Source organism: Marmota monax, unplaced genomic scaffold, assembly GCF_021218885.2.
Source record: "Marmota monax isolate L192 unplaced genomic scaffold, Marmota_monax_Labrador192_F-V1.1 WCK01_AAM20220418_F8-fsc00250, whole genome shotgun sequence".
NCBI lineage: Eukaryota > Metazoa > Chordata > Mammalia > Rodentia > Sciuridae > Marmota > Marmota monax.
This window is the reverse complement of record NW_026693876.1, coordinates 1,125,732-1,149,629: the sequence shown is the minus strand read 5'-3', so window position 1 is coordinate 1,149,629 and position 23,898 is coordinate 1,125,732. Positions and strand designations below refer to the sequence as shown.

Genomic DNA, 23,898 nt, shown 5'->3' with positions numbered 1-23,898 from the left:
TCGGGCCTCCATGACACTCCATTAAAGGAAGGTGCTGCTGTACACAGAAAGTTGAATAAGTGGATAGATATTTTAAAATTGTGATGATGCTGTCGGGGTATATTTAGCCGTAGAGCACCCATTTAGCATGTGCAAGGTCCTGGATTCAAACCCAGCACATTCCCACCCCTCCAAAAAAAATAACTGTGCTGATTTGCTTTTCCTCTCTGAGGTTTCTTTGATGGCAGTGCTGACTGCAAATGTTGATGGTTCCAGGACCTGGAATGTGGAACACATGAAGAGCTTTGTACCCTGTGCTCATATCTCTGGAATAAGACCACGACACTATTTGGGATGGTGGGGAAATCACATCCATATCCTGCTACAGCTGGCTAAATGAGCTGGAGCCATCTGGCTGTCTCTCCTCCCCCCTCCTTCTCTTGGAATGAGCTGGTGGACACAGCTTGTGATAAGCAGAGTGAGTGGAAATGAAGACGAGAGGTTTCTAGAACTTGACTGTAATCTGTGCATGAGGATTGCGACATCCTGGCAGGAGCATATACTTTAGCTTTGTTATCTGAAAACTCTGCAGCTGCAGGCAAGTCGCTGAACTTTCTGGTCCCATTACCTTGTCCGCTAAATATGGAAACTAACTCTTACCTTTTGTGGTTTTCAAATCAATGTTGGAAATATTAAAGTAAATGCTTGTATACTTAATATCTGACCCATATTAGTGTTCAGTAAGAGGTAGATGTGTAACAAATTATAATATCTTTATTTTTACTTCTGCTTTTATAACTTTGGAGATTTATTTTATTTTCATATCTAAGTGTCATTTGGACACCTGCATTAAAGAGAGGTTGTTGTTGTTGTTGTTTTTCCCACAATGGTAATAAATTCTATGATGATTAGACTTAGGCATTGTACAGTACTAAATTACTTATACACTATTAAATGGAAATAAGTATATAAATAACTAATATTTCTGATAATAAGCTTAGAATTGTTTATTAGTTGGATAATAGTCACCATAAACATTATTTGGTGTATTATAATTATACATAATAATGGGATTCATATATGCCACAACAAAGTTGTTAAAAATAATCTATAAAATTTGGCAGTTCTTATATTAAATATTGTATTTTTAATCTGAGGCTTGATTCTTAAATTTTAAAAAATGAAATTCAAATGGACTTCTGAAAGTCCACAATACCTATATTTTTTAGTCTATAAATAATATTATATCACTGAATTAATATTAATTGACATTATAAAAACATTTTTAAATGTTTTACAATTGAAGAGACTTCACAGTTTGCTAAGGAAACTTCTTTCTTCAAATAATTCAACCCTAATCCTCTCTAATTGTCATCCTAATAATCAATACAAATAATTAGCTCACTGGCTTTTTAAATACATGATAAAAACTCAGGTTGGAATATAGCTCAGTGGTAAAACATTTACCTAGGAAGTGCAATGCTCTGGATTTCACCTCCAGTTCTGGAAGAAAAGAAAAGGTTCAGACTGGTATGTAGTCTTTTCCATTTCCAGGGTAGTAAAAGATGACAAATATTATAGTTAATCTTTATATAATCATGAGACAGAATTATTGTGAAATCCAAAATCTCATTTGAATTCTAGGCAGGTGCAAGATAGCACAGAATCAAAAGGAGCACACATAGGTTTGAAGATAGAGTCTTCAAACTATGCAAAAATACAACATTCCATTTAGGAATGTTATCACACAATGCCTGAAAAATAAAAACAACTGTTACTTACTGAGTGAAGAGTGAATACTACTATTTGACATATCAGACATTTTAAGTATACTTGATTATTTAACCTTGAAAATATATAATCTAAGTAGAATCTTTGTTCTTATTTTATAGATAAGGAAGCCGAGACTCTACAAGTTTTTATGACTTATATAAATCTCACAGCTTGTAAGCATCAAAGATAAATTTGATCATAATGTCTGTTTTCAGTGCCAATAAATGGAACATACAACTAACTAAACATCTTTTTTTTTTTTAACCAATGGACAATGAAAATTAATGCTGACAGGGAGAATTGGTCTGAGTCTTCATTTTCAGAGGAAACGTGACAGGCCTACATGAAAACAACCAGTTATTCGTAAAACTTTTATAGGGACCACTAAAACTTGCTTCTTTTTTCCCACCCATTTTGTTTCCTTAGACAAAACAAGTTACCAGCATGAGAAGATCTATCGTGGGGATAGTCCTTTCTCCTTAAGTCAAAGAGCTCTCCATGGACATATTCTGGTATTTATTTTCCTTGCAGTACTTTAAGAATGTATTACTTTATACAATTTATCCTCTCAAAAAGTCATCCAGAAATTATAGAATAAAACCTGATAGAGTCTTAGAGTTCCATTAGGACAGTCCTTTGTTCCTTGGAAAACCTATCCAAGATGAATGGTTTTCTCTGAAAGCACACACCAGTATCACCAGAGTTTTGTTCATTTGGCCACAGGGATGAAAATTGCATTGGAAAAAAGAGGAGAAAAAATAAAGGGGAAATGGGTAAGTTTGTAGTGCACAGGAGTTTTGATCCTTAAAAGGTCTTTCTACAGTACAGAATCCTGCTATCAAGAGAATAACTCCCCCCTTTGATATCTTTTCTGGTTTTTTTTTTCTATTTGAACTTACTGAATTCATCATATACCTTAACTATTTTGTCCTTGGGAATGTGGAATTCATTAGATTGTGAATTAGCCAAACAATTTAAAATTCAAATCAGAATTGCCTACACTTTATTTCTAAGCTTGAGTGTGCAAACCCATGATAATTTGCATGGCTTATAGTATTCATGAATTAAGCAGAAATTTGACTTCATATTGCCAAATGATCTCTGGGTTGATGAGTATTCTGTATTAACAAGGTGCAAGACAGTTTAAACCAACGAGTCTGCTGCTTTGGAGACCAGCTTTGTTGTTTATGCTCTCCTACTGGCAGGAAAATAGGAGTGAAACTGCAACTCATAAGTGTGAAACTAGCCAGATATTCTCTGCGTGTGACAGCATGAGCTTTATCTCCCAGACCATTAACAAAGTTTGGAATGAGCAAAGAAAGGGAAGCCGATTCTGAATTACAGTGATTCTGAATTCATTGCTAATGCAATAGTAAAAGAGAATTTAGAAACTTCTGCCAGGTTTTCTTGCTACAGCAAGTGGTAGATGTCCTTACTTGTGCCAGTGGCCTCAACACTAGATGCCCAGGTAGAAGAAAACAGATAGAAAAAAAATTGAGGCAACTGATGATTAGAGAACAATAATTCACATTGGCGAACGGTCTTGCATTTTGTAAAATGGTAATTATTTTTCCTCGTAAGCTTTCTGAGGGCTGCTCACATAATTTTCAGAAAATTAAAACCATGACTTGCATGCAAATGCAAAATGAACATGTCAAAATTTATTCAGTTGATTTACTGAAGAGGGAATCAGTAAATTTGAAATGATTTAAAAGGCATTTAAGGACTTAGGTGTTTATAAGCAATTTAATACCGAAATGGTAGGATGAGATACAGAAACATCTAGTTCATATCCTACAGGGCAATTGTCCTAATCTATTTTCTGTTGCAATAACTGGACACCATGGACTGGGCAGTTTGCAAAGAGAAGAGATGAATTAAGCTTGTGGTTCTGGAAATCCAAGAGCATGCATCAGCATCTGCTTGGCATCTGGCAAGAGCCTTCTTGCTGGGTTGTGATGTGGCTGAGGACATCATGTGCCAGACTGAGCAAGCTTGGGTCTCTCTTCCTCTCCTCATAATGCCACTAATGCCATCATGGGGATCCTACTTTCATGACTTCATCTGGTCCCAATGACCTTTCCCTGGTCCCACTTCCAAACTCCATCTACATATGACTTTGGGAATTACATTTCTTTTTTTTTTTTTAATTTATTTTTTACAATTTCTAATACATGCAATGTGGAGGACAAATCCAAACCACAGCAACCATGAACTTTGGGAGTATCCATTCCACAACAGAGGCATTATTTGCATTTTTACTAGACAAAAACCTATGTGTTTAGGCAATGTTACTAAGTCTGGGATCTTTAATTAATATTAAGTAGTAAATTAAAAAATGACATCCCCCTAGGTCATCTTTTGGGTGTATCTTCAACCATATGAGAGTGAAAGAATTTGCCATTTTTTAAAACTTTTCTTTCAAATTTGGGTACTTTTCTCAATAGGACATTTAAATTTTGTGTGAATATTTAGTAATAGAGGCATTACATGAATATGTATGTAAGTATATAGGAAATAAATGCAAATTATTAGATAAAAATAAGAGTTATGTATAGAATGGCAGGTTCTTAAAAAGAATCCTTAGAGATGAGGCAACATGGAACTGAAGCTCTCCTTAGATTTACTATTACTGCTGGGGCTAGGGATAGAGCTCAGTTGGTGGAGTGCTTGCCACGCATGCACAAGGTCGTGGGTTCAATCCCCAGCACCACACACACACACACACACACACACACACACACACACACAGATTTATTACCACTAATTATCAAATGCTTCCTATGCGCCAGGTATCACATTAGGTGCTATCTCTAATGGCCCTGTGGATAACTCTTATGATAAGTGAAGATCAGGGAGTTAGACCACTTATCTGACATCACACAGCTACTAAGAGCCAAGGAGCAAACTCTTCATTCAACTGTTGGCCTCTAATCCTTGTGCTTTAACTTCTGTGCTCTGTCAGCTCTCACCACATAGACGTAGGGGTAAGGATCTTAGAACTTTGCAGATTTAATTTTAAGTGTAAGTAATGACGCTTAATACTGGTTTTAATATTAGTCCTAGAACTGATATTTAAGGGAAAGTTACTGATTGCTAGACACTGTGCCAGTGTCTTGTCCTAGTTGTCTTAATCATCCCAATAACTCTGTGAATGAGATCAAAAAGCACTCTTAGTTGCAGTTTAAGACAGAACACAATAACACTGAACCAAAGCACCATTTGCTATAAATTAAGACTCCCCAAATATCTTGTGGCATGACCTTATCCTATGAAATAGAAATCTCTTTCTCTCTCAGAGTTTATGCTACAAGAGACCATGTCAAAGTAAGAACATATTGACATATATAAAACTATGAAAATATCGAGCAGAAACAGATTAAATGGAGATGTATATCATAAACCATTAGCAGATTTTTTAAAGTATAGAAAAATGTCATTGGTAGCTTTTAACTTTTGGAAAATTAAAAGCTTTCTTTATTTAGATGGTACAAAGACTGGTTCAAAAATTTGGACTTTCTGACTTTTAGCCCTTAATTCAGAAAGTGAAATTATACACCCTGAAATTCTTCTTTTTTTTTCTTTTCTTTCTAAAGCGTTGTTCTACGCAGTGAATCTCTTGACAAGATACAAGATCTGAGATCCACACATTTCTCATAATATTTACATTTTATTCTCTACTTTTACTCTGATAAACCCCTCATGGCTATGGTGAAGTTATTTTATTACTGTATACCTACTATATTTTGTTTAAGGGAATGTTGGAATTGAGACGGGGCAGAAGGATGGTCAGTGTAGATGATGAATCATTGATTGGGTAGGGAAGATGGAGGCTGATTCAAAAAGAAATAAAATGCTAATACCTCCAGACCACCTCCCCCTCCCCCTCACCTGTTGCCAAGGTCACCTGCCTCCAGGGAACTGTTCCTCCCAATATGGAGTTCTTAAGGAGTACCCCCTGGGTGGCTCCCTTCCTGTCTTTCTGGGCAGATATGAAAAATAGGGAGAGATACCCCCTGGCCCTTTTGGTCAGGTAGGCAAGATAGGAGGAAGAGGGGGCATGAGAAGAAAGGAAACCTAAAATCTATAGAAGGGGCAAGACACCCCCACTCCCTGGGGCACCAGCTCGGGTCCCCCTCCTCTCTGGAGGAGCCTCTCTCTCTGTGTCTCTGTTCTATCCTTTAAATAAAATGTTTTGCTCTTCTTTGGCATTTCTCCTGTGTTCAATCTTCAACACTAGGGGAACGGTGGGATCCTGATTTTCAGAATGAATGGGGGAACAATCTTAAATAACTATAGTTGGTGGAGTTTAAATGAAGGTATGTGCTCGATATTTTGTCTGAACTGTCTAGCCTACTAACTGCAATCTGTGTAACTATTTTACGTATGTATTGGTGTGGGAATTTCACTGAATAAGAACGTGGAGAATCTCACAGTCAGGACAGCTCTTAAGAGATGATCACATCCAAATTCTCTTTCAATGAAGCTACCCATTTCATACCACCCCTAAGGTACGACTGGGATCTAGTGGGAGAGTTTAAGTTATTGGGGGTATGTCCTTGAAGGGAGATGTGGGACCCCAACCTCCTCTCCTCTTTCTCTTTTTTGCATATCAGCCACAAGGGGAGGAACTTTGTTCTCCACAGGGTCCCTGCGATGATGTGCTGCCTTGCCCCAGGCCTAAAAGCAGCAGGGCCAACTGACCATGAACTGAAACCTCTAAAACTGTGAGCCAAAATAAACCTTATCTCTTTATAAGTTGATTATTTCAGGTATTTAATTACAATAACAGAAATCTGACTAATACATGTCCTCTGCCAGTGATAGAAGGAAGTTATTGTCAAAGTTTTTGGTTTTCTTGTTGGGTAGTAGGTTCATGGGCTCTTACTACATTATCGAAAACAGAGAAGAAACAATCAAATATAAAAATAAATAAAACTTTCATGGATCAGTGATGTGTCACAAATCAAGAATTAAGATTATTATACTCGATACCCTGGAGGTCCAATAAACAAATAAAAATAAACCTGAAGGCTAGCATTCCCCAAATTTCTTACATATTCTTCATACAATATGCTTGCAAAGCCTCTAGTCATCTTGGTCCTGTGACTCTCTAAGCTCTCTAGTCATTCAACATCTCTTACAATATCACACCAGAGGGCAAGATGGATTCTGTCTAGTGCAGAATACAGTGAACCATTTCCTCTTACGATCTGCATAGATATTTCTCTTAATACTAAAAATTACATTAACTTCACATTATTGCCTCGTTCTGATTTATGGTTAATTGAAGACTGTACATTATTTTTTAATGCCATACCATAATTTTCATAGCATCAATTCCAGATGATCTCATTTAAATTTTTAAAATCACTTTTATGAATTTACATATGGTCATTTACATTTGCTCTTATAAAATTTTAAGTGGGTGGTTTTCAGTTCATTTTTTATTCCTTTGAGCTCTCTAGCGTATTAGCTGCCCTTGCCAATTCTGTGACATTCCCGAATTTGATGAGCATGCTGGCAAAGCTTTGATCTAACTTGAGCAGGACAGAGCCTAGAACAGAATCCTGGTGAGGTTAGCCAGACATGATTTGTTTTTGGTGAATACAGTCTCTCTTTTGTTTTTAAGGGACCATAATTTGTCAACTTATTTCTCATTTCAAAAAAAAGAAAAAAGTAAATGTCATCTTTTCCTAACATATGGTTTTCAGGGTCTATTTAAATTGATAAATCCTCCATTTATTCATTAATACATCCATCCATCCATTAATTCATTTATTCATTCATGCAGGTTATGAACCCTATTCCAGATGCTGCCAAAAAAAGTAAGATGTAGTTGTTAACTTTAAAGATTTTGTACTTTTGCTTCTTCTATTCCCCACTCTCTTGAAAAAAGGGGCTTTGCCTAATTTTGGCCCTCTGAATCAGCTCCATTATTTCCCTAAAAGTACTGACAGCAAGATCATGCTTCTGAGTATCATATTGAGGAAATAAAGAAAGGATTAGGGGACAGGAAATCTTTACCTTACTCAGGTGAGTCTTTGTGGAGGAGAGAGAATTTCAGGAACTCTTCAAGCACTTGATGAATTTTGTTTAAACCTTGACTGGATTTTGTTAGATTTGAAGTAATACAGAAATATAGTAGTACTCAGAGCAAATTATTAACTTGTCCTGAACCACATAGTAAATTGAAAACTTTTATTGCTGTTGGAATCAGTCTTAGCATGGGGGGACTAGCAAGAACACACACTTAAACTAGTTTTCTTTACAAAATCAACCTTATTAAATTTTTCACTTGAAGTTTAATTTTGATATCCTGTATGGGTACAGAGTACTGGGCTAAATAAGCTTCTGGAAACAGTGCCTCAGGCATTAAAGAAACCATGTTTTCAAATTTTATTGTAGAACCAACTTTTTTCTTCAAGGCAGTAACTTTTTACTGCCTGGTTGTGCTCCATTATTGCACTAATAAATCTATAGGGATAAGAAACTGGGATTTTACTAGAAATGAGCCAAGTGTAACTTTTTTGTTTTTTCTAAAACTAAGTTGCTAAAAGTGGTCTTTCATGACTTATGTAGACATTTTACCAGTTAGTCTTTTCAACCAAAATGTCACCCTCTCTGGTGTGTGTGTGTGTGTGTCCTCTGTTGCTGCTTTCTTACTTGCCTTTCTTTCTGCAATAGTGTCTTACTTCCTTCACAGTGGAAGGAGGAAAAAAAAAAAGAGTTTTTCAGTTCCCTTCCCCTAGTTCTATTGTTTTTCTTCTAGGAGGCTCTATTCTGGCCAAATTGACATGCATTGGATTTGAGATGGCTTTAGTGATGAGGTCTTTCTTAAAAATGATAAATTGTTGATAGATTCATAAGAGTAAGACAACCAAAATGATACATAGAAACTGTGGCCACACACTCAAGGATATTTCTTCAATTACTATATAAGTCATTCTTGAATGAGCTCTTTGCCCCCAGAGAAGGTCCACTCTTAATGTTTTTATTGTTCTCTGTTTTTGTGGGAGACGAGGGTAAGAAGGAATGGGGAGCACAGGCAAAGCAAGAAGAGGGTTGAAGAGAGGGGAAGGATGAAGGTGGGGACAAGGTTCTTAGTCCATTTTCTGTTGCTATTACAAAATACCCAAGACCAGGTAACTCATAAAGAATATAAGTTTGTTCAGCTACAGTTCTAGAACCTGGGAAGTCTGAGAGCATGACATCAGCATCTGCTTAGCATCGGGTGGTCTTCTACCTACATGATAACATGGCAGAAGGTATCACAGAGCAAGACTGAGCGAGTATATGTCAGCTCAGGTTTGTCTTCCTCTTCTTATAAAGCCACTAAATGCCATCATAGGCATCCCACCCTCGTGACCTCATCTAATCCTACTTACCTCTCAAAGAACTCCAGTCCAAATACCATCAACACCTGACTTTCATGATTAAATATGCAACACATGAAATTTGGGACTCACATCAAACCACAGAGGCAGTCTCATATAGTTAGAGGGCCTTTGGGTAGACATTTAAATGATATTTCTTATTAAATTCTGAGCTTGAAGGTAATTTGGGGGAATAGCCTTGGTGATTTGGTCAGTAGTGTGTCAATTTGTGTGTAGGTCATATTACAGCAAATTCAGGATTTCTGTGACCCTTTCTACGCTATGAGGGGGAAGGGTGATAGACAATAGCTATAATCCAGCTGCTTCACTTGGCTTATGGGAAGGTGAGCAGAGAAAATCAGAACATGTCGGCAAATTATAATCAGCTGATTTGTAAGTTATTTATTAAAATTAGGTATGCATTTTCCTTTTGAACACAGCATGAACTTATGACCTTGAAAGACTATCTTTACCTCTCTACGAGCCTCTTCCAGAAGTCTATCCATATACTTATTGTGGGTGTGTGTGGAATAAGATAGGAAAAATTATCCTGGTAAGCTTTGTGTTTTATAACCTACACTTTTCTAGTTGATTTATTGTTTATTGCTAATAGATACACAATTTGTACTTAGCTTTTCTTTCCTGTGTTTTGTCTGTTCTTAATTTAGTCTCTCAACTACCCCTTGAAGCCTACCCCATTGTTGACTGAGGAAAAAACTATTTTATTTCTACTGGAAATTAACATAAAGGAGTACCTGTCTACAGCCAACCTTCTTTATCTCTTTTCTGAATAATGAATCCATTTGAGAATCTGTTGAAATTATGAGTCCTCTCTTCATACTTGGGTAAGTATACAACCCAACCTTACATACACTTTTAGGGGTATAGACTTTCCTTAAAGGTACAGGAATCCTAGATTAGTAATGCTTTGCGTGTGTGTGTGGGGGGGGGAGTGATGAGGGACTGCAAGGGTAAGAATTAATGATATTGTTCAGCTGCAGACATGGAGCTAGATCTGATACAGAAACAGCAGCAGACAGGTGTTGCACATCTTCGCACAGAACATTTCTTGATGGTGTGGGAGTTTCTTTAATTAAAATACGATGAGAACAGCTGGCCACCAGCTAGAACTGGCAACACAACAAGAATGTCAATAAATGCAATCACAGACGAAAACTTCCAGGCGCAGCTGTTTCTAATGGAGACTCGGAGTCTGTAGCCCTACAGACAAGAGCTTCATCTTTTCCATTTCACTCACACTCTCTGTAGCATCTTTAATGTTGAAAATAAACTGAGAACTTCCCTAGAATTGTTAAAAATACCACCAAGGGCATTCGGGCTTTATAAAACCTTAGAAAAGTAGTTAATTCCAAACAACTCACCACATGTCTTGTTGTGAGTCACTGAGAAAACAAAAAAACAACACCCTCCCCCCCCCCTAAAAAAAATGAGTTCAGGACTCATGACTTGTTTGTCTCTTTCAACTGGTAAACCACAGTCCCACGGGCAGCAGGAGAGGACTTGATTCCAGGGTGCAATGCCCAGAGTTAAGGGCAGGGGGCACTGGAGAGCCAGTAATGGCAGCTCCCCAGGAGAACAATTACAGTGCATCCCAGGATGGGGTCCAGAGTGATCCCTGGGTAAGTCACAACACAAGGCTACTAGTTCCTTTCCCCAGTTTTGGTAGTTCCTTTCCCCCCCTCCTCAGTTTCCTTAGCTTTAAAATGGAGTTAATGTGAGAGTGAAGTGAGAGACTTTATAGCGTTTCAAAAATCTGTAAATCATTAATGGAAGGTGTTGTAATTTTCCACTTAATTGGAAAATGATGATAAGTAAAATAAATTCCCCTGCTGCCTTTTCCAGTTACCTCTTTTGACCTCAGCAGAAACTCTAAAAATAAGGTAACTACCACAAAGTCTTTTCACTTCTCAAAATGGACCTGAGTTAATTTTGGTCTATTGTGCTGACGAAAAAGAAAGAAACTAGCAATTTATCTGGAAGGAAAGGGAAGAGAATCAAATTTTCAAATACCCACTATGTGCCAGGTATTTTCCCAAGTATTTTATTATATTTCATATTATAGAATCCATAAAACAAAAAGAAGAAAATATTATGTTTTACATTTTATGGATAGGAAGAGAGATTAGGTGGCTTCCTACTACACAGCTGGGTTATCGAAGCCAGGATCGAAGTCCAAGTCTGTCCAACTCAAAAGCACAAGCACTTCCTACCAAACCATATTTTGTTTTACTCTAAGCATTTGTTGGGAAATAGGCCTAAAGTGATAAAAACAGTAAATAGAATGGACCAATTTAGTTATCCATTCAACTTCCTTAAATAGCAATGGTATACAGCACTTGCTTTCAAAGAGCACAAGACCAAAGCTTCTTACATCTGTCTGTATTTACCAGAAGGGCTCAATAAAGAATTATAGCAGCAACTTCCAAGTATGTTTTAAAATTTTTCAATTAACAAGAATCTCTTATTTCATAAATCCTGTCAATATGTTAACATAGGATTATTCAAGCCCCTGATTATCAAATACCCTGAGATAATCACACCACCAAATCTCAAGTCACATCTAGATTTTCACTGGGGGGAGTTCATACACCCCAGTGGTAAAAAGAGAGAGAGAGAGAGAGAGAGAGAGAGAGAGAGAGAGAGAGAGAGAGACATAATTGTATTAGATGGGCTGGTAAGGACTACTGAAATTTCAGAGTTGTTGGGTTCACAGGAGCCTGGAGAGTCTTGGATAATGACATTCAGGTTCAATAAGATGAGATTCACATATCCTTGAATTTTGAAGGGCTGTGTTGTGACAATGCCCCTCTGTCATGTGGGTAGATCTATATTTTTTAAAAATACTTATTTTGGGTGGTGCTGACTAGACGCCAATCACCATTGCCTACACATTTTGGACTTTGTTTCGGAAAGAATCCAAATATTTGTGAGAAGAAACAAACTCTTAAGGTCAAAATGTATCCTCAAAGACTGAAGAATAAGGTACAATGACAAAGCAAGCCCAGGAACTCTCACTGGAGAAATCTGCCAGCAGAGGGCAATGTTAGTTTTCACACTTGCCCTGAACCTCTACTCAGCTGAAATCATTGAGTACAAAAAGATGGGTAGAAACCTTAGGCTATTCAGTAGAGATCTTAGGCTATAAAATTTTTCTATCACAGGCAAATAAGAGTAGAAAAGTGATAAGGCACAGTGTTGATTAATAAAATTCTAGCACCTCTGATAAAAATTAATTAAGCTTATTTATTTTTAATACCATTAAAACTCTAGATATTAACTGATTATAGTGCAGCTATAGGATTACCATATCTTTATGGCATTTCCTTATTGTCTGACATAGGAGTTTCTCAACGATTATTCATTGAATAACTTATGAGTAAATAAATGCTGATCAAATATAGGCATATGTAGGATTGAGGTGGAGGCCCAGAGTAGAATGAGACCTTCTTACATTTCTCTTTCTTGTAGAATGCAGTTATTTCTGAGCATGTTTCTCTGAATACTTCTCATGGTATTTAGGAAAGTAATTTCTGGTCTTTCCACCAATTTAGGGCAACCTTAAATCAGGAAGTTTAATTTCTGTAGTTTTGCATGAATAGAAAACAAGTGCTATTACCTAGTGTGACATTGAATCCCAAGGTTTACTTGACATTGGTAAAGATGTTTGGCTAGAGGGGATTCGTTAAAAGTAAGGCTAGGAAAATTAAAATATTATTTATCAATTATTGCTTGAATTAAATTAGTCACTTTATAGAACTAAAGTCAGAAAAAAATCTAGTTTTTTTAAGGCTAAATTAAAGAACTGTAATGTACAAATAATGAATCAATATGCATCTTCTGGGTATCTTGTTTTGTCAATTTTGGTGTAGAATTATATTATTATTTTGTTATATAAAATGATAGCAATGTTAATAGTTTGAATTAGTTGGCATAATGTCTATTTTTTAACATCTGTTAAATATGTTTCTAATTTTATACTCTCAGTTTCAGCATGTAGCTAAATATTTAGCATTAAGGAATGCCCTTTGGTGAGGATTGAATGAGTCTTGATGCTTCTAATAGTTCATTGTACATTTGGTTTTAGAAAACTGGCCTTAAGCATAAACCACAGGAGCAATAAGAAGACAACTTTTTCTATGCACTCTCAATATTTAGTTGTTTTGTTTTTGTTTGGTTTGGGTCTGCTTATAAGTTGCAGGAAAATAAATTTATGGAGATGCTTTAAATATAGAACAGTGCATCTACTGAAATTTGAGGGATTAGCTTCATTGCAAATGGAAGGATTTGGCTGAAATTTACCATCAACTCTCAATAAAGCTTTCTCCTAGGGTCATTCATAGTAGAACTTGTTTTGCCTCCACTCAGGTTCCTTGTCCCTTGGCTAACACAAGTCAAGTTCCATAAGAAAATAATGCACCTGATCTTCTGCTGATATGATGTTCTGTTTAAGCAATTTTTCCAGGGAAGGTTTGGGTTTATGCTGATCTGAGCACACTCTTACCCCACTTTGATTTACAGCTGCAAGGCAAGAAGCCCGCTTTGGGGCTGGAGTTTGTCAGCAAATATAGTCAAATAAACTGATCCATGTGCTAATGACTGGTCTTATTACCAATCTCTTCTGATTGAGTGAAGCAGTTGCAATTTATTATAGTCTTTTAAAAATGCATAACCATGACTCTTTCAGAAACCTAAACTATCCTTTCCTAGTCTTGTTTTCAAGGTGATGGTTTCCCTAAGGCAATGACCAGTGATAGTGTTGTTTTAGGACACATTTGCAGTGTTTATTTATGTTATACAGTATACAGGTCTTCAATTTGAGTTCCATTAGGTCAAACAGGATTTCTTTCAGATGTTCTGTCTTCTAAGGATAAGACTTTATTCTACATATAAAATATGTTTATCAATTACAGTGAATTATTTCATTTTTGTAACTGTATGGATGACAATTGACTAATTAAAATCTTTTGCATTTCTTGATGTTATAATATTTGTGTCTCATTTAAATGTTTTAGGGCTGTTTTGTGATATATTTTATGCACAAACTTTAAATTTTACAATAGTTCTATATTTATAGAAAAGTTGTAAGGATAAAAAGTCCACATATACTCTATGCCCAGTTTCCCATATGACTAACATCTTACTAATGTGGTGTATTTGTTACAACTAGTGATAAATAATTGATTACATTCCGTACTTGATTTACTTCTACAGTTTTTCTCTTTTCCATTCCACTATTCCATTCTAGAATACCACATGACATACAAGGCTCCTCTAGGCTATGACAAGAAGTCTTGGGAGTACTCTTGCACGGAAGACCTGAGATGCTGTTCTCATCACATTACATCAGCAACACATGCTATCAACAAGACTTGTCATTGTTAGTATTGACCTTGATCATTTGACAAAGGTAGTGTTGGCCAGATTTTTCTGTAAGATTATTCTTCCCACTTCTTTACTGTATTCTTTGGGAGCAAGTCCCTATGTGCAGTCCACATTTAAGAGGTAAGGGTTTATCCTCCATCTCTCTGAGCAGGAAGTTTCTGCATGTATTGTTTGGAGTTTTTTCATATGGGAGATTTGTCTTCTTCATTTACTTATTTATTCATTTATATATTACATCCTTATGTAAATATATATTTATACTTTTGAGTTCTAATTTAATGCTGTTAAATATACTCATTTATTTATTTTTTGCTCAAATTGTTCCAGGTTTGGTCACTAGGAGTTCTATTAACTGTCCCTTTGACATATCCCAATATTATTTCTGTGGGGGGTTGTCTTTTTTTTAATTTCTTGCATTTTCTTCGTTTCTTATCTGTAAAATACTCCAGGCTCATGTTGTTTATTTCCTGTCCCTCCTTAGAATCAACCATTTCTGCAAGGAACCTGACTCCTTTTATTGGAAATAAAATCTTGGCAATAGAAACCATGATTTGGACAGCAAGTGTGTTCATTACTATTGGAGTGGCATTACTTCTAGGCCATCTCAGCTGACAGAGCAAGGAGATACATGAGAATACTAATCTGTATATGTACCCATGTCTGTATTTACCCATAGGAAGTCAAACATGAACTCATACTGTCATTCAAATTCTAATCCACAGGATCACCTCAGCCTTCAGGAGACTACCTTTTAATGAATGAAAGAAAAAAAAAAGAAAAGAAAAGAAAGAAAGAAAGAAAGAAAGAAAGATCTAGATTTTTCTTGTATAAATTGAAAATAAAAAGGAAGGAAAGGAAGAAGATTGGTTTTCATAATATATTCCTTTATTTCTTCAGAGGAGTTATCCACCATCTTTTGATTAATGTGATTCAAGTAGGACTGGGTTGTTAAAAAAAAAAAAGAAAGAAAGGTAAAGACAATGGGCATGAATCCAGTTTGTTATTATCAGAGCCAACACCTTTCTCCTTTCATTAATTGGTATAAAAAAAAAGTATGGGGAAACTTGTGAACAGCTGCAGTTCTTCTGAAAAGAGAGCAAGAACAGTCTTAAATTATATTAGAAGAAATAGGGAAACTATTCTGATAAAGAGTTACTGAATGTTGGAATGTAAGATAAGAAGTTAGAATTTCTTCTTCTGTTTTTTAAAATTAGGCCAGATTCCTAGCTGTCTAGGAGAGTAGGTGTTTTTCTGATTTTTAAAGCTCTTTTCCTCCCTGATTTCTGGGATTTTCTGCACACATATTTAGATCCTTAGCGCAGGGAAATTCCTATGTTGAAGACACAGGAAGGTGATAAGAAAAATAGAGGGGGGGGGAACAAGAATAAAAATGGGGAAAAAAGGTTTTATCCTTTTTAAAAACTCCATGTTTAGAATAAAAGTGAAAACAGAAAATGGATTGTATTTACCACCTTTTCATATTTCTTAATCAGCATCAAGTGCAAATATTGCAATATTGATTTGCCCCTTTAATAGCTCCTAATGGTTAACAGAAACTGATCATAGGCAATAATATATATTGCCTCCTAACAAACAGATAAATGCTTAGATATTTACAGTGTAATACTGTTCCTTTGGTTATTTTTTGTTTTTGTTTTTTTTAAAGAGGATTTATTTTATTTTATTTTTAACTACAGTATTCTAAATTGCCCTCACTTCTGTGGCATTTTGATTATGTACCTGGAGCTAAGTAATGATGTTTTACCTAAACAAGATGACTTAAAAAATTATTTGGGACTTATAATGATATGCTCTACAAAATACATTTTTTTCTACAAATGTCATGTGTAGGCCAATAACAAAATTATTTTGCATGATGGCAATGGATTGTATTGGAAAGATCCGGTTTTACTACTGACCTTCCACATACCACTGATACAATCTTGGGCAAATTGCTTGTCATTTTGAGTCTCATTTGCTCATCTTTGAAATGGTTATAGAAATATTTATCTTGTATATTTATTTATTTAAATATTTATGGTTGGTGTAAATATCAAATGGGCCTGTGGACATATTATACGTAAGTGCTAAGAGTGTGTTATAAAGTATTCAGATGGCAATTATTATTATCACCATTATTGCTAATCATAATGAATTCATTAAGGAAGCATTATTGAATAATGGAGAATGATATTGGCCAAATTATATTGTTATATTGTGTGCATGTATGAATATATAATAAGAAATCTCACCATTATGTACAACTATAATGAGCCATAAATCATGGAAAAAATTAAAAAATAAATAAAAATTTAAAAAGAAGCATTATTGAGTCACTACTGTATAAAAATGAATAAAACCCTACATGTTTATAAAAATGAGCAAAACACAAACCGTATTCTCAATTATTTCATGATATTGTGGCAAAAATATAAACTTAGCTTGAATTCATAATTAATGAGAAAGAAAGCACAGAAAAATGCTCCTGGAAGGAGAGGCCCATTTAAGTCCAAAGAATGCCTCAAGGATGATTCTCAAAGGAAGTGAAATGAAAACTACAGTGTCATTTTCTTTGAAAAGGTCACCATAGAATAAATATCAGATTAATGATGAATCTTGATAATTATAAAGTCATTGTCTATTTCAAAGAGACTCTATTAGAATTTTCAATTTTACTGTAAAATGATATGGGAAATCCAGATTAGAGGCAAAAGGAGCATAATAGTGAACAAGGGAAGGGTGAGCTGTGAAAACTTGGACAGTTGATCCAACCTTTTGGTTAATTTCATCTTCAATTTCTTTTATGAAATGAGGATTATTATTGATTACCCTGTAGCTTTAGAATGAGGATTAAAGATGATTCAATGTGTTAATACATACTAGGTTCTTGAAATAGTGCCTGGGACCTAGTAAACACTCAATATTGGCTAGTATATCTGATGAGGTGGAAAAAAGGATAATTACAAGCCCAAAATATACTTCCAACATTATCTCAAATTTTTTTTGTTAGATGTTGGCCAAGTCACCATCCAGACCTGGTTTCTCTTCGTTAAATGAAGATTCTTGTTGTAGTAAGCTTTCTGTTACTGTGATAAAACACCTGAAATAATCAACTTAAAAAACGGAAAGGATTATTTTGGCGGATGGTTGCTTGGCCCTGTTGCTCTGGTCCACATTGTCTTGTGGTGAGAGTATATGGAAGAGTAGGCCTCTTCACTTCATGGAGGCCAGGAAGCAAAGAGAGAAGCAGGAAGGGACCAGGATGCCAACATTCCCTTTGAAGGCATGTGGCCTAACTTTTGTCTGCTGGACCCCACCTCCTAGTTCCACCACCTGCCAGTAGCACACAGGCTAGCCACTAGGCACAGGCCCATGTACTGAAGACCAAGGTCCTTGTAGACAAGAGGGCAACTGCAACATAAGCCAGAACCACAAGCCCTAGTAGAGAACTAGGGCACCAGCTGAGCCAAAGGGGACAGGCTGCCAGTCGCATGTCTCCCGTGTCCTCTCCCTCTTCCTGGGAGCCAGTTCACCATTCTTAGGCAGCACATTTCCTGTGCCATTACAGAAGAAAGGAATTTTGCCTATATAAGGAATAGAAGCCAAGACCCCTGGTGCTTTTCCCCTTTCAGGCTGTCCCCCCAGCTTCCCCCAGGCTTTGTGGCTTCCCTAAAAAAAAGTAAAAGCAGAGTGTTGCATTCCCTAAAGTAGGCCACAGCCTAGTTATTCTGTGATTTCTTCTCTCGACATTAGTACCAAAGGAGAATAAGAATGTAAACATCTGTTTTGCATAAGCTGATTCCAGACTTATAACCTGATTAGTATAAGAGAATATTTGATGTGATTAATTTTCCAGTTATAATGAGATGGTTTTCTGTCCTTTCATTGCATTCTTCAGGAGACAAGAGAATAAGAATCTAACTTTAATTTCTCCCTTTTTTTCAGCGTAATAGCAGTGCCAAGTATAATCACTATGCAAGAGTACTCTACTTTTAATTCAATGGTAATAGCAAGTTACTTACCCTGTAAAAATGTGCTAACGTAAACATAAAGCAATCCTGGGCCTCCTGACATCGACAACCAGACATTTGGGGAAGGATCATTGAGGATAACATCGAACCATTTAGTGATTTGCAAAAGGCAGTTTGTACTCATTGCTTCTGGGCAGTCACTTCATAGCCCTTATTATGTCAATGCGTTTCTGAGGTAGGGTTTCTCAGGCCCAGGGGGGTAATGCTTCCAATGAGGTGATCACTTAAAATATTAACCAGTCAGCAGTCTTATCTTCTTCAGGGCAATTAGAAGAATTTCAAGGGAGAAAACTGAATTGGAGAGAGGGTTTTTTAGTATTGATTTTGCTGTAATGTGCTGGACTGCTTTTAAAAGACGTTACCTTCTTATATGCCTCCTACCCCCACCATCCAGCAAATGCAACACTAATGGTGTGAATCTGTGTGAAGAGACTTTTGAGGCTAATTTGGTGATGTTTAGCAAAAAAACTGGCAAAGTCCCAGTATCTGCTACATGTCACCGCGTATCATTAGGTACGTTAACTTCGGAGAAGCAACTCCATCTCTACTTCCATTTCCTGACCCTGGGACCTCTCAGGGAGTCTCAGATAGATGAAGGTCAGATATCAGTTCCTGGTGAACTAAGAAGCTCTTTTACTTTTTCTCTTTTGTCCTTATCTCTGTCCCTAGAGCCTTTCAAGGGTGTTGGTGGTTTATGCTTGTTTGGAGCTACATACACAGCTCTTTTTGTAAGAAAGCAACAGAAAACTACCAAATGATTTTGATAGTGTAGTCATAGTCTCTTCTTGTATTATCCATGATGGTTATTTTATTTCATGGCTTCTTCATAACCCGCAGCCACAGGAGAGCACTAAATAGCAGTAAAGACACAGGCTCTGGACCAGGTGGCTTGGGTTCAAATGCCACCTCTCCTCTCACTGGCACTGACCTTGGGCAAGTTGCTGAAACTCTCCACGTCTCAGTTTCCGAGGATGAAGGATGGTGTTACTATTATTATTGCAGCCTACTCTTATTTTTGTTCTTTTCCCCAATTTATGTCTCTTATTCCCTCTCTCACACCTTGCCCTGAGTGATTTTGCTGGATTATAACTGACCTTTCTGCTCTCCCCTTAAAGTCCTCCAGCGCCTTTATGTGCCTTCCAGATGCAATCCAAGCCCTTACACTGGAACCCAAGGCTACTCAGGATGCCTGGTTGACTCCCCATTGTTCTTTCTTCTCATTCCAACCTAACTTTCACTTCTAGGAATGGACCACGTTCCTCCTCCTCAGCACCCACCCCCAACTGAAATCTGGTAAATTTCTCCATATTTTATCCTTAAGTAAGATGTCATCCTCCTGGGGTGCCATACTTTCGGATGTGCCTTTCCTGAGACAGATGCCTGTCTTATTTGCTTCCTGAGAATGCTGGATTTCATCTTTCAGAGCATTCTTACACTGTTGACTCCACTAGACTGTAAGTGCCTTGAGGACAGGGAATCAATTTTCTTTCTCAGGCAATCACCGTGATTTGGGTGAAACTAGCAACTGTTTAATATATTTGTTGAGGAATGAGTCAGTAAGGACTAAACAGAGTTTGGGGTTCAGAAAAAGCAGAACTAGGATTAGGTTATTAACTATGCCATTTTAATGGACTTTAATTTCTCTATCAAATAAGGTTGATATTGGATAATAGCCAAGAGTTTGACCAAAGGTTCAAAAAACTTTATGCAGATATAACTTGATAGTATCTTGACAATGTGTGATTGTTTATGTCCCATGGGGAAAAGCCTTGACCAATGAAGATGGGAACCAATGGGTAGGTACTTCCCCTTTTGGCCTTATCCATTTGCCTTTCTTTTTAAAGAAAAGTCTTTAAGTGCCTAACAGGGTTTTCAAACCAATTCATGACATTGGGTAACCAGTAGCCTATAGTTGTGGCTAACTTGAGAATGCACCCACATAATGGCTCTGTCTTCTTCCCTGCTTCATTCCCCCAACCCCTCATACCTGCCCCCTGGAATCAGAGCAAACCTTCTTGTTTGCTTTCTAGCAAACTTTGGGTAAGGCTGTTGGAGAATAACCACAGCTGAAATAATTTTAGAAATTGTTGAGTGTGAGCTGCTCGTGAATTGCAGAACTGAAATAATTAATGGCCGAAGCAAGATTAGATTCACAGACCAGTGCTCCTTCCAACCTCATAGAGACTTTTAATAACAAAAGCAGGAAAAGGGCTAGGATATATATTATTTCTGGAAATACTCTGACTTAAACACCACTGTTTTTTTCCCCCACCCTTCCTATCCTCATCTTGGGCTGTGCCCTTTTCCCAACTCAATCATTTTCTCCCACTTAACCTTCTTGGTTTTCTCAGTTGACTGCTGCCAAAATATACTTTCAGGGATTCATTTACTCTAAAGTGTGAATAAGATTTCTGTCCATGGGGTTACCTTGTTTCCAGAGATCTTCATATCAACTGAGAATAAACTATTGAAAGGAATGTGAGCCCATATAGGTCTTGACAATGTCCCAAATCATATACCTTTAATTATTTGAGACTAAAGTGGAGAAATATATTTGGGGTCATGGAAGATGTATGTATATTTCTACATAAATGTATATGTGAGTAAAAATACCTTTTAGTCATTGAATTGTTTATTTTTTTATTTTTTATTTTTTTTTGTCACACTCTTTCCCAAGCACTATGCCTTTTGGACCTTAAACACACACTTATGTGCTGCCACCCATTTTATCTTGGGATGGTAGTGAAGCTACTGTGTCAGTAGTGAAGCTACTGAGATCATCAACTTATAAGGGGGAAAATTTATTGTTGCTCACTCTTTGGAAGTTTCATTCCCTGGTCTCTAGAGGTGAATGGAGGTGAAACCTGGCAGAGCCTAGCAGACTTCCTGGGTCGAGGAGAAAGAGCTGAAAGACCTGGGAGACCCAGCAAGAGTTCATAGGACAGAGTTCCAGAAAGAGCTATATAGATAGAGAATTTCAGAGTTCTGAAAAGGGTCCCCTCCCACAACTGTCCAGGTGAGTACTGATCAGCATATGCATGATAGGAAGCTACCAAATGTCCAGGAAAGACCCAATTGAAGGTGACAGTACCCACGGATGGGAATATACTGGCTGCTTCCACCAGCCAGACTGGGAAACTCATGATTCACAGGGTGCTGAGACAAGCACACAGGTGGATCTTTTCTTGGTAATAGGGAATAATTAGCCCTTGATTGAACACTGTTTAGGTCTCATCTGAAACATTTTCAAAGCAAGTCCTAAAAGGATCAAGCTGTTTTCAAATAATTTAATTCTGTTTCAGAACAAAGTTTTAAGAATGTCTGATATCCAAAGGTTATAAGGCTTGGGAAGAAGAAAGAAAACACAATCTATAACTTGGAGGGAAATTTCCAAACTGACACAATTGTTAGAATTATGCAATAAGAACATTAAAAATATTCTAAGTGTATTCTGTCTATTTATATACTTAAAATGAGACATTGAAGATACAACAACGATCCAAATTGAACTTCTAGAGGTGAGAACTATAATGTCTGAGACGAAAAAACTATACTGGAGGGGACAATTGGCTGATTAGGTAAAATAGAAAGAAAGGTTGGAGAATTTGAAGAAACAGCTGTGGAAACTATCAAAAATGAAACATGGTGAGAAAAGAAGATACTAGTTTTAAAAAGTGGACAAAGCACCAATACACTGTAAAACAACTGCAAGTGACCTCCACGCATGTGTAAATGAGGCTCCCAAAGGAAAGGTAGTTGGGGATAGGAAAAAAGAAATTTGAAGAAAAAAAAATATTCAAAAGAGATGGAAGAACTCAAAGCTCTCCTGTGGAAGAAACAGGAGGGGATCACACCAGGCATATTATAGTCAAATGGTTCAAGAGAAGATCAGAAGGAAACCCTTGAGAGCATCAGTCAAGAGAAAAACACAAAAGAGAAAAAAAAAGATGGGGTGAATATTCTGGTTTGGATATGAGGTATCCCCCAAAAGCTCACCTATGAGATGATGCAAGAAGGTTTTGAGGACAAATGATTGGGTTGTAGCCTTAACCTACTCAGTGAATTAATCCCTGGTGGGATTAATCCAGTGGTAACTGGAGGCAGGTGGGATGTGGCTGGAGAAAGTAGTTAATTGGGGACGTGGCTATGGGTATATATTTTGTATCTGGAGAGTGGAGTTTCTCTCTCTCTGTTTTTCTGAACATGGTGTGAGCTGCATCCCTTTAGCCATGATGTTCTTCGGCCTCACCTAGACCCCCAAGGACTAGTGCCGGCCTTCTATGGACTAAGACCTCTGAAACTGTGAGTCCTCAAATAAACTTTTCCTTCTGTATAATTGTGCTGGTTGGGTATCTTAGAAGAGTGAAAAAGCTGACTAAAACAGTGCACTTAGAGGAACAAAGACCACTATGACAAAGATTTCTCGTTAGAAACAAGGCAGGCAAGAAGACAATGAAATAAAGTGCTGAAAGAAAAATCCAACCTGTCAATTTAGATTTCCCTATCTAGTCCACCCAACCAAACCTTTCAAAAACCAAGGTGAAATAAAGACTTTTTCAAATATTTAACACTGGAAGAATTCATCCCCAGTAGAACTGAACTGCAGAAGCTAGTAATGTGAGTCCTTAAGGGAGAAGGAGACGGTATCCCATGGAGATATGGATCTATACAAGGAATGAACAGCACCAGTGATGGCAACTACAAGGTACATATATTAATTTGTTATTATTTGGTTTAGGTATCTTTTAAAATGACTACTTAAGCAAACAAAAAAACTATATTGTGCGGGGCTTAAAAGGCAGTAATGTAAAATAGCTGGTAATAATGGCAAAAAAAACACAAAAAACGGGTGAGGAGAAATGGAAGTAAGTCTAGCAGTATAAACTGGTTTTGTTTTTGCTTTGTGGTACTCAGAATAGAATCCAGGACCTTGTATATGCTAGGAAAGTGTTGTACCAATGAGCTACATCCCCAGGCCTAGTCTCAAGTTCTTACATATGAAGTGGTATATTATTTGAAGGAAACCTGTGATAAATTAAAGATATATGCCATAAACCCTAAAGGAATCATTAACACAGTAATAGTAAGCTAGCAATGGAGATAAAATGAAAAAAAAAAACAATTTAAATAATAAAAGCAGAAAAATAGAAGGAATAAAGAACATTTGGACAAATAGAAAACAAATTGCAAGATGATTGATTTAAATCCAACCATATTACTACATTGAGTCTAAATGGGCTAAACACATTTATTAAAAGGCAGAGATTGTAAGACTGGATAAAAAAGCAAGACTCAATTGTTTGACTACAGGAGATATATTTTACATATAAAGATAC

The 23,898-nt window shown here is 36.7% G+C and overlaps 1 long non-coding RNA gene across 1 annotated transcript; it reads left to right on the top strand.

Annotated features, from left to right (window-relative positions):
- Positions 1–2,176: 2,176 nt before the first annotated feature.
- On the top strand, positions 2,177–16,833 carry LOC124105508 (uncharacterized). Its single transcript, XR_006855753.2, has 5 exons — positions 2,177–2,264; positions 9,569–9,681; positions 9,797–9,973; positions 14,395–14,526; positions 15,013–16,833. It is a non-coding gene; the product is annotated as an uncharacterized LOC124105508 (long non-coding RNA).
- Positions 16,834–23,898: the final 7,065 nt, after the last annotated feature.